The 10,097-nt window shown below is 43.9% G+C and overlaps 1 non-coding gene across 1 annotated transcript; it reads left to right on the forward strand.

The window, feature by feature from the left end:
• Window positions 1-915: 915 nt before the first annotated feature.
• On the forward strand, window positions 916-987 carry TRNAE-CUC (transfer RNA glutamic acid (anticodon CUC)). The gene has a single exon. It is a non-coding gene; the product is annotated as a tRNA-Glu (tRNA).
• The last annotated feature ends 9,110 nt before the right edge of the window (window positions 988-10,097 follow it).

The raw sequence follows: 10,097 nt of genomic DNA on the forward strand, positions 1-10,097 counted from the left end.
CGTACATCAGGATAATGATAAAAGAGCATGACATGTTGTTAGGGACATGTTACCACAAACAGCATCTCCCACACCGGTCATCCGATCACACGGGCAGCATAGTAGACCAGGACCGAGGAGACTGCCAGCCGGGGCGGGCGTTTTCATGGACAAGGGATCCTGGCTACTCCATTTGGCACAGCCCGTGTGATACTTACCTACTGATTGAATGTACCAATATTTTTAATATATTACACTATGAGTTATTGCGCTGTTTTTCTTTTTTCTTTGTTTACTGTACCAGTGTTTTCGTTTGCCAAGCCATCCTAAGCAAGCAGCAGCAGTTTCTCATTCAGTATAACACAGGTCTAAACCATTCCTGTCGTTTTTCATCCAGCACTTGTGATTTACATAGCCTTTATCACTTAATTATTTGACACAGTTAATATATAAGTATCCACTTCCACTTTATATTCACTTTATTGATTATGTAATCACTTTATTTATTGTATTTTCATCCTATTTTTATTAATATTTCAGTATCTGGTGCGCGGTGTATTCTTCACTTTTTGTCACTCTTACATTCTAAGCTAGCGCTCAATCGTTTGAGCTAATTCCCCTCTTTCCTTTGTAGTGTGGCAGTGCTGGTTGCTTCACTTTCTGCAGGGCAAATCTGGCTATGAACGTGCACTGTTTAATGCTAGTTATCAGAAATAGCTCTGAGTCCAGGGGCTGTGGAAGATTGGGTGAGAATGATCGTAGAATCATCAGACCCTAGTAAATAAACCCATAGTAACCACACCACAGAACACCACAGAACACCACAGAACACCACAGAACACCACAGAACACCACAGAACACCACAGAACACCACAGAACACCACAGAACACCACAGAACACCACAGAACACCACAGAACCGTACACTACACATCCTCCCTGATTGTCTAGTGGTTAGGATTCGGCGCTCTCACCGCCGCGGCCTGGGTTCGATCCCCGGTCAGGGAAAGCTTTGTTTTGAAAACCATATCTGTTCCTTTTTCTTTTCATGTCTTAAGTTGAACAGAATTTCATTTTTTTACATTTGCATAAACAGAGCTCTTGCTAATTCAATTAATAAAACTGAAAGGATCATGGAAGTGACGTTAAGAATTGTATTAAGTGAGCATGTCAATTGAAATATTCCAAGAAGATAATGCGCTAGTCAGGAAAAGTTATACTTATATACTTATGAAGATAAATTGCTTCGATCTCAGACCATCATATTGTTTAATTTGTGTTATTTATTTATAAAGTGTTTTACCAGGAAATAATACATTGACAGTCACCTCCCATTTTCAAGTATGTCCTGAGCACAGAGTAACGTTGACAATAAAATGTGGTTACGTTGTATGGCTCCACATAAAGAGAACGCCCGCACAGCTTGAGTAGTAAACCACGGTGAGGTGCTAACTAGGTAGGGACATGAATATATACAAGAGAAAAGGAACCTAGTAAATAAGCACTCTATCACAACTGCACGTATAGTTATATATGTTAAAATACTTTATTAATAAACAATGAATAAAAAAAAGGGGGTTTGCTCCACGTTCTAGAAACACCACGGTACTATCTACAGAAGAGATACCTGGCTTTCCCTGCATGCTGGGTCTTGATTATCGTTGATTATTAGAACTTGGGCGTGTCTCTAGAATATGTCCTTAGCTTGGCTAGGCTTTCCAGACACCTTAATGCCTAGTGCTTTGCTATTGCGAGCAAAGTACTTTTGAAAAGCCCGCCTTTGCTTCACCGGACCAAGCCTAAGAATAGTCTAGTTCGCTGATCGGGCAGTCCCCTTACATAGACCTTGGTGTCCTATGTTTAACATGGAAAAGGGACTGGTGACCAATCAGAGAACAGATCATAGAACAACCAGCCAGTTACAAACTGGAGGCTCAGCCTGTTGCACTCATCATAGGAGGGGGAGTGTCGAGGTGCTCAAGTAGCCGGCGAGCGGGAAATTCGAACTGGCCAATGGGAACCATGACTACGAGCAAACTGCTTCCCCTTGCCAGCCCCATACCTCCCGCTGGGTAGGCTCCACAGAGGCTGGGAGAACAAAGAGTCTCCCCCTCGGGGAGCCTTTGTCTCTGGACCTGGTTCTCTGCTCACTAGATGGACCGACACCTCTCAACTTCCCTCCTCCACTTTAATCCCCAATCTCTATGCAGGCATCTCGGCTAATCAAATTATAGAGACAGCCTCCTTAGAGATAAATACACATTTTAAAGTACATTTCTTTTCAACAACTTGGGCTCAGGAACTTGGGCTGTAAAACTTGTCCTCAGCCATTTTGGGACAATTGGTAACATTTTGGGACAATTGGTAACATTGTCCCAAAACATTTTATACACATTTTAACACTTTTTGCCCCCCCAGTATCAACTATTAAAGTCCTGTTCCCGAAGTCCCAGTTCTGTACCTATGATGGATGAGAGGTCAAAAACACACACATTGTCCCCGCCTTATAGTGCTGATAAGCCGCCAGGGACCCACGGTTTTTGGGGTAGCTAGCCGATCTCCACCTTTATTATGATGGCTGGCTAACTCCACCATCACACCTCCCCCCTTACAATGAAGGCTCTGGGGCAGTCAGATGGCTTCCCAAGCCTTGATGTCCTGGATGCTCATTGGTCGCTGAGTATGTCCTGTCGGGAGAGACCGTCTGCGTTGCCGTGCTCACTGCTCTTCTTGTGCTGGATAGTAAAGTCAAACTCCTGCAGGGCAAGGCTTCATCAGAGCATCTTTCCATTCTCCCCACTGCAAACAACTTAGGGTATTGTGATCCGTGATCACGGTGAAAGCTCGGCCGTAGATGTAGGGCTGGAGCTTTTTCAGTGCCCAGACAATGGCCATGCACTCCTTCTCGATGGTAGTGTAGGCAACCTACTGATGTAGCAGCTTACAGCTCAGGAAGATGTTCGGGTGTTCTCCTCTACCTGGCTCAGCACAGCCCCAATGCCGTAGTCCGAGGAATCGGTCTGCACCAAAAATCGTTTGCTGTAGTTGGGTGCTGCAAGGATTGGAGCACTTGCCAAAGCGGACTTGAGAGCCTGAAATGCCTCACCACACACGGGAAACCAGGTTACCAGAACCAAGAGTTTCTTTTTAGTCAGATCAGTCAGGGGCTTAGCCAGGGCACTATACTGGGGCACAAATTTACAGTAGTAGCTGGCACTGCCTAAGAGAGCCACAACATGCTTCTTAGTATGGGGAACCGGACAGTTTACAATGTGATAGTCATGCTTATTATCAGTGGTCTCACTGACCCTGTTGTAGAACAGGATTCCCAAAGAACAATACAGCAGGTATCTTTCATATGTTTAGTGTTATAAATAATGTACAGGCATACACAATAACAAAGTGAAATAAAAGTATATGAATGGATACAATATGATAAAGTAGTCTGCATAGAAATACAGAGCACATATACCTCTTGCTCCTGGGACCAACGTTATCCACAAAAAAAAGTATGTAGCCCATATACCCCCATCCCTACGTGAGATTGGGGGGGGGGGGGGGAATGCTCTTTTTGGTTAATCTGGTGCTGGTACAGAACTGTGGGTAACAGGAGGGCTGAGCGCTCGGCAGTGGTGTGGGGAGAAACAGGACAGGAAGGACAGTTTACCTTGGTCTCACTTGGTGCAACGCCTCCAGCCAGCAGGGATCCTCTGTGGATGATCAGGGGGTGGGCCCCCACTGACACGCCTCCATACACAGAGACAGGAATACACAGCATGGTCTTTTCTAGGTAGTTTTATTTGGAGTAAGCTCAAAGTACAGAGAACAGGCATTTCTTATTTCTTGATGATCTCATGCTTCTCTTTATCTCTCTAAATCAGAGCCCTGACTTAGGCATAATTCTCTTCCCTCCCGACACCTCATGGGTGGGAAGGAGAGGCTCCCATTTCTTCTCCTTCTCACTCCAATCCTGGGAGTCTCAGACTGAACAGAACTAAATTTGTGAGGATGTCAGAAGTTATCATCTTTGGGGAGGGTCTCTAACTCTGACTCATAGCAAGCCAGAGCCGGATACTGATAGGCCCACACACAGACAGGGTGTGTTCCAACCAGTATCCACCCCTCAGATTGACATCCTCAGAAGTTGCTAGGCCCACCCTTGAATATTGATACATCATTCAAGGCTGTAATACACACACAGGCCTAAGGAAGGGATTAACCTTTCCACTGCCTGCACTAACAGGACTGACAGAGGAAAGGCCCAGGGAAAAGAAGTAACTGCCAGAAGGCTATGTTATATTCGCCCCCTGGTGAAACTCTAACGTCCCCGCTTGGACTACAGTAGGTATAACACTACCTTACTCTGCAACAACCTGTCAATTGCATAACAGTGCATATGGTCATAACATTTCAAATGGTAATACATCTACAAACCATAACATAACAGTACAGTGCAATGTGACAGTACCATTTCTACAACATGAGTAGGGCTACCTCAGTAGTAGTGCGCTGGAGCAGGCTTCAGCACCAATTTGCCCTGACTGTCAGGCACTCTTATTGAATAGCATCTTTTGTTTCCAGAAGCAGAAAGGTATTCTACCCTGTTCATGTAAATACTACGGCCCACCTTCCATTCCCTTAGCAACCACTTTATTTCTGCTTGTTCTGCAGCCTTGCGCTGACCCTCCTCCCCGTGTGGTGATACCCTTACCATTGGTGTGACAGACAGGGCAGGTATAACAACACCATTACTCATGGGGGCATCGGGCATTACTGGTGACAAGGTCCGAGGGGTCATAGTGTTATCGCTAGGGCTGACAGCATCATGGAGTACTGGAACAGGGCAGGGCGGACCGGGCACATTATAGTCATGTGAGCGGGAGACTAAAGAGACCTCCCGGAGCGGAGCCATAACAGTGTCCACAGACCCAGCAAGGCTCTGTAGGCCAGAGCCCCTGACTGCACGGCATTCAGCCGCAACGGCGGCGGCAGCATTATGGGAGCTCCGTTCTTCTTTTATCCCCCGGCATGGCAGGGAAAAAGAGTCTGAGGACTTGACACTCACCAGGGAGATAGCAGCAGATGTTACGCCCATCCAGCCGGACGGCTTTGCGGCTCTCTCTTCTCCCGGCGGAGCGGTAAGTGACGTCACATCGCGGACATCAAGATTGGTGCCATGCCTCAGAAACAGGCACCGATAGAATGAGCACCAACTCGGGAGCGTTGGAGGTCCCGATCGGTACCTCAGAGATTGTAGCACCCTCGCTGTCAGCATGGATGTCGGGAGGCACCGGCAACGATTACCGGAGCTTGCAGCTCCACAGCATACTCGGGTACGGTGGAGGTAATGGCAGGGACCTCAGTGATGTCATCAGCCTCCGCAGGATCTCCCCTCCTGGAGCAGCTTACCGGAGCAGCAGTGAAGTACTGATGACTGGACAAAGGAGCAGCGTTCCCTCTGAGTGGTTCTCTGTCACTCACAGGTAGGGCATTACCAGAGTGTTGCAGGGAGCATGGCTGGAAATAGGGCACTTGCACATAGCACACTTGCACATACAGTAGCACACTGAGCTGATGCCTGCAGTTCTTCTCATGTGGCTCCACATACTGCACATACCCCCTTCCTGGAACACATAAGGAACATTGTGAACGGATTGGAGAATCACAGTGTTCCTTTACATTTCAAACAGTTCCATGGCTCAAATACGGAGGCCAAATTATCATTTTTATTTTTCTTATCGCCCGCATGGATTACTCCTTTAAAGAGGCCGAATCACATCATCTGTCAAACTTGGCGAGCTCAGGGAGGACAGAAATATGGAGGGTTTGAGTTATCTTGGCATTGATTTAGTCACTATGCATTGGAGAGGAGGCAATCGTATCCAGGAGGTCTCTCAAAAGGAGACATTCTGGATACACAAATTGCATACACTTAAACCATGGGGCCTCAACATTGATATAGATTTAGATTTTTATACTGATGTATCTCCTTTAATAAGTGTGCATCTTTTTTTAATATAAATGTATATATACATGTATCTATACATTTTTATTTTAGTTTTTAAATTTATTGTTATTTTAGAAACTATTATATTCTTAATTAAGGTCTACTTACACCATAGGGGATTTTTTTTACATGTATTTGTATGCACTGATTTTTTTTAGGTTTTGGGTTTTTCTTGTTTCCATCCAGATTCTTCGGCTCTATATTTTGGGATTTTTATAACATATATCATGATTTTTATTGTGTAATTTATCAATGTATTATTATTATATAAATATATCATGTGTTTTAGTATTAATACCCCTTTTTTAGAGCTAGTTACAATTAGGTGTTCCATAATATTCATATTGTCTTTGTTATTAATTGATCATGCCGCTAATTATGTTGATATTTATACTGAGCCTATTAGACTTAGTAAGCGCCGTGATGTCTCTATTCCCCTCCCATTATGGGGACTATTTAACATACAGTGGCGGCCGACCTGAGTCTAAGTCGGCTGGATCCGCGGCTCTCAGATTATCCCGGTTAGGTGCGTTTTTTTCACCCGGAGTGAACTGCGTTATTTTAGCGCTCGTGATATTAGCATTTTATTCTCGCTGTCTGCAATACTGCAATACCGTGTAAAAACTCAGGGGGGCGTTTGCGAGCTGTTGTCTTGGAAGTCTAATACCTTCGCGATTCAACCTACGTCAGTACACAGTCTGTGTGTGCGCGCGCAGTAATTGTAAATTTGCATATTTAATGTATACATGCATTTGCAGTGCTGTTCTGCAGTACAGTATGTCTCAGTATGTCTCATTTCAAAATTGTTGAAACGCATAGGCGTGTACAGTACTGTAACAGTGTCACATTTCGGCATATACAGCGCTCTCCCCTCACTCAGGATAATTAACTGCACTGCAGGGTATTTCAACGTCTTATCTTCTCTACAATCCAGTACATCTCTCCCACACCATTCCTTTGAACGTGTGTCTGGTTTCAATCACATTCCTGCTTGACAGAAGGTGATTACTACGCATGCGCCTGTTACTTCGCCCACCACTGCTTGCTTGCTTGAGTGAGTGACCAAAAGTTCTCCACAAGCCTGCAAAAACCATCTTACTGTATTACGATATTCAATCTGTGCTGTAGCTTTTGACTGCGACCCTGTGCGTTTGACTGCACATGGTTGATTTGTGTGCTTTTTACGTACTGTATTTGAGGGTGTATTATTATGATGAACTGCCTTTTGAAATTAAAGTATGTCTTTAGCTTTGAACTTTATGCAGCTGTACCCTGTAGCCCCCTCCCCCACGAACACACATAAGGCTAGCTAAAGGATTTGAAATTCCACGGAGTCGTTAATTTTCTGAATCTTGACATTGTGTTCTTAATCCGTCCATAGCCGAGCTACAAAGCCTCACTGCGCCTGCGTGTAATCCTTTTTGAGATGGGCGCTAGCTGCTTACTGCACATGAGTCACCCCCCCCCCTCTCCAGAGTTGTTAATTTTCTGAATCTTGACATTGTGTTCTTAATCCGTCCATAGCCGAGCTACAAAGCCTCACTGCGCCTGCGTGTAATCCTTTTTGAGATGGGAGCTAGCTGCTTACTGCACATGAGTCACCCAACCAACCTTCTCCACAGAGTCGTTAATTTTCTGAATCTTGACATTGTGTTCTTAATTCGTCCATAGCCGAGCTACAAAGCCTCACTGCACCTGCGTGTAATTGTCTTTGAGATGGGAGCTTTGAGGCTTTGTTTACGGCAACGCTTTGGAAAATCCCTTCTCGAATTTGATTTGCACAGAGCATCACCTCTCTATGCGCCTGTGTGTAATCCTCTTTCGGATGGGAGCTAGTTGATTACTGCTCATGCGCCTGTAACTTCACCCACCACTGCTTGCTTGAGTGCCCCCAAAATTTTTTTTTAATTATGATTTTTTAACTGTTATTTTATCCACAAGCCTGCAAAAACAATCTTGATATTACGATATTCAATCTGTGCGTTTACCTGCACATGGTTGATTTGTGTGCTTTTTATGTACTGTATTTGGGGGTTTAGGGATCAAATTATTATAATGAATTGCCTTTTGAAATTACTGTACTCTACTCTATGTAATTTCTTTGAACTGCTGCACAACTAATCCTTCATCCCTCCCCCACGCACACACAAACACCTCCACAGTCATTAATTTTCTGAAGTTAGTCATTGTGTTTTTAATCCGTCCCTAGCCGAGCATCAATCACCTCACTGCGCCTGTGTGTACTCTAATCCTCTTTGAGATGGGAGCTTGCTGCTTACTGCGCATGACTCACCCAACTCCCCTCCTCCCCTCCCCCCAGAGTCATTCATTTTTTGAAGCTGGTCATTGTGTTTTTAATCCGTCCCTAGCCGAGCGTCAGTCAGCTCACTGCGCCTGCGTGTAATCCTCTTTGAGATGGGAGCTAGTTGATTACTGCACATGACTCACATCCCCCCAACCCTTTGAGGCTTTGTTTATGGTAACGCTTTGGAAAATCCCTTCTCGCTTTTGAAACGTAAATCTGATTTGCACAGCAATGTGAGAATTGAGAGTTAAAAAAAACATTAACTGATTCATGTTTTGTCATTCATTCTTATACTGTAGGTGTGGGGGTGGGTGTTGTCAATGATTATGATTAGCAGGAATGTAAATAAATATTTATTTTATTTTATCAGGAACCAAAAAATACAAATATAAAAATAATCATGAATAATACATAATGCAGTCTTTATTACCTTCTTCTGGCAGATTGAAATTGGATAAACATTTAGAAAACATTTGCAAAACATGGATAAACATGAGTAATGCACATTTATAAGAATATTATTTAATAATATATACTAATATATACTGTAATGTATAATATATATATATATATATAATGCAGCAAGCTTAAGCCTATAGGGAACCATGTTAAAAATGGTTTTTGAAGCAAAAAGTGGCACCTTGTGCTTATTTGCATGTCATTTCCCAGAATCCCTTGCTGCAGTGGAAGTGCTGTGTGCTGGGTGATAATGGTGAAAGGCGGGGTTGCAGACCTGCCTAAGACATGCCGATTCGCATACAGTTGTATTTACATTTGCATATTTGCTTTGCTGTGGAGGGTTTTTGTCACTTTTTTTACTCACCATAACTTAACTCTATATATATATATATATATATATATATATATATATCAAAAAAACAATATGAAGTAGCGCCGCTAAATATCCCAGTTGATATATAGATATTAATAGGAGAGACAGTAGCTAATTGGATAGGCTTGATGGGGCAGCTAGAGTAGGCTAATACACTATGATAGAACTTTAAAAAATACAATACCAATACAATCTCCTGACAATAAACCCTAAAAAAAAAAAAAAATCTAAAAAGTATATTTATTAAGTAAAAAAACCTTCAATACATAAAGTCCTGTTCCAGTGGCAATGTCTTTGGTTTCTTGCAGCCCGTTTCAAAGGGATCACCAGTCCCTAATGATATCTAGAAAAAAGGAAAGAGAAAGAAACAGGCGCACACCTAGTGCATTACCACAATAAAAATGTATTGATTGAACATAAAATCTTACAAATGCCCACTCACAAAAGTACAGCAAATATAGGCGTGTATGAGATAGGCTCTCATGTGCCATGCAGCTCAATCACCAGCGTCCGTCCGCAATCAATGGCGTCGTCACGTGGATCACCTCCGTGAAACCGGAACCGGAAGAGGGGTCCTTCGCCTTCAGTGCTCCATCGTATTGGTCCCTCCAGGAAACAGACACCTCAAGTGTAGCAAATGTATGAGGTTGTAAGCCGGGAGAGCAGCACATGGGAGCCAAAGTTCTACAATCAACCTGCAACAGTGCTCGTGGGCAAATGGCGGCCAGAATCTAGCCACGCCCTACACTGGAGGTGTCTGTTTTCTGGAGGGACCAATACGTAATACGGATGCAACTGGATGCAACTTATGCAGAAAAGCACATGGATTCCCGGGTAGTGGCAGGAACCGCCATTTTGAGTACAATCAGTCCATGCGGCGCCCAGTTCTCTGGAGCCACCATTTTAAAAGCACAAAGTCCAACACCATGCGGTCCCCTTGAGAGCTGCGGCAGGACGGCCTGTAGCCGAGGTCA

This window comes from Ascaphus truei, chromosome 13 (assembly GCF_040206685.1).
Source record: "Ascaphus truei isolate aAscTru1 chromosome 13, aAscTru1.hap1, whole genome shotgun sequence".
NCBI lineage: Eukaryota > Metazoa > Chordata > Amphibia > Anura > Ascaphidae > Ascaphus > Ascaphus truei.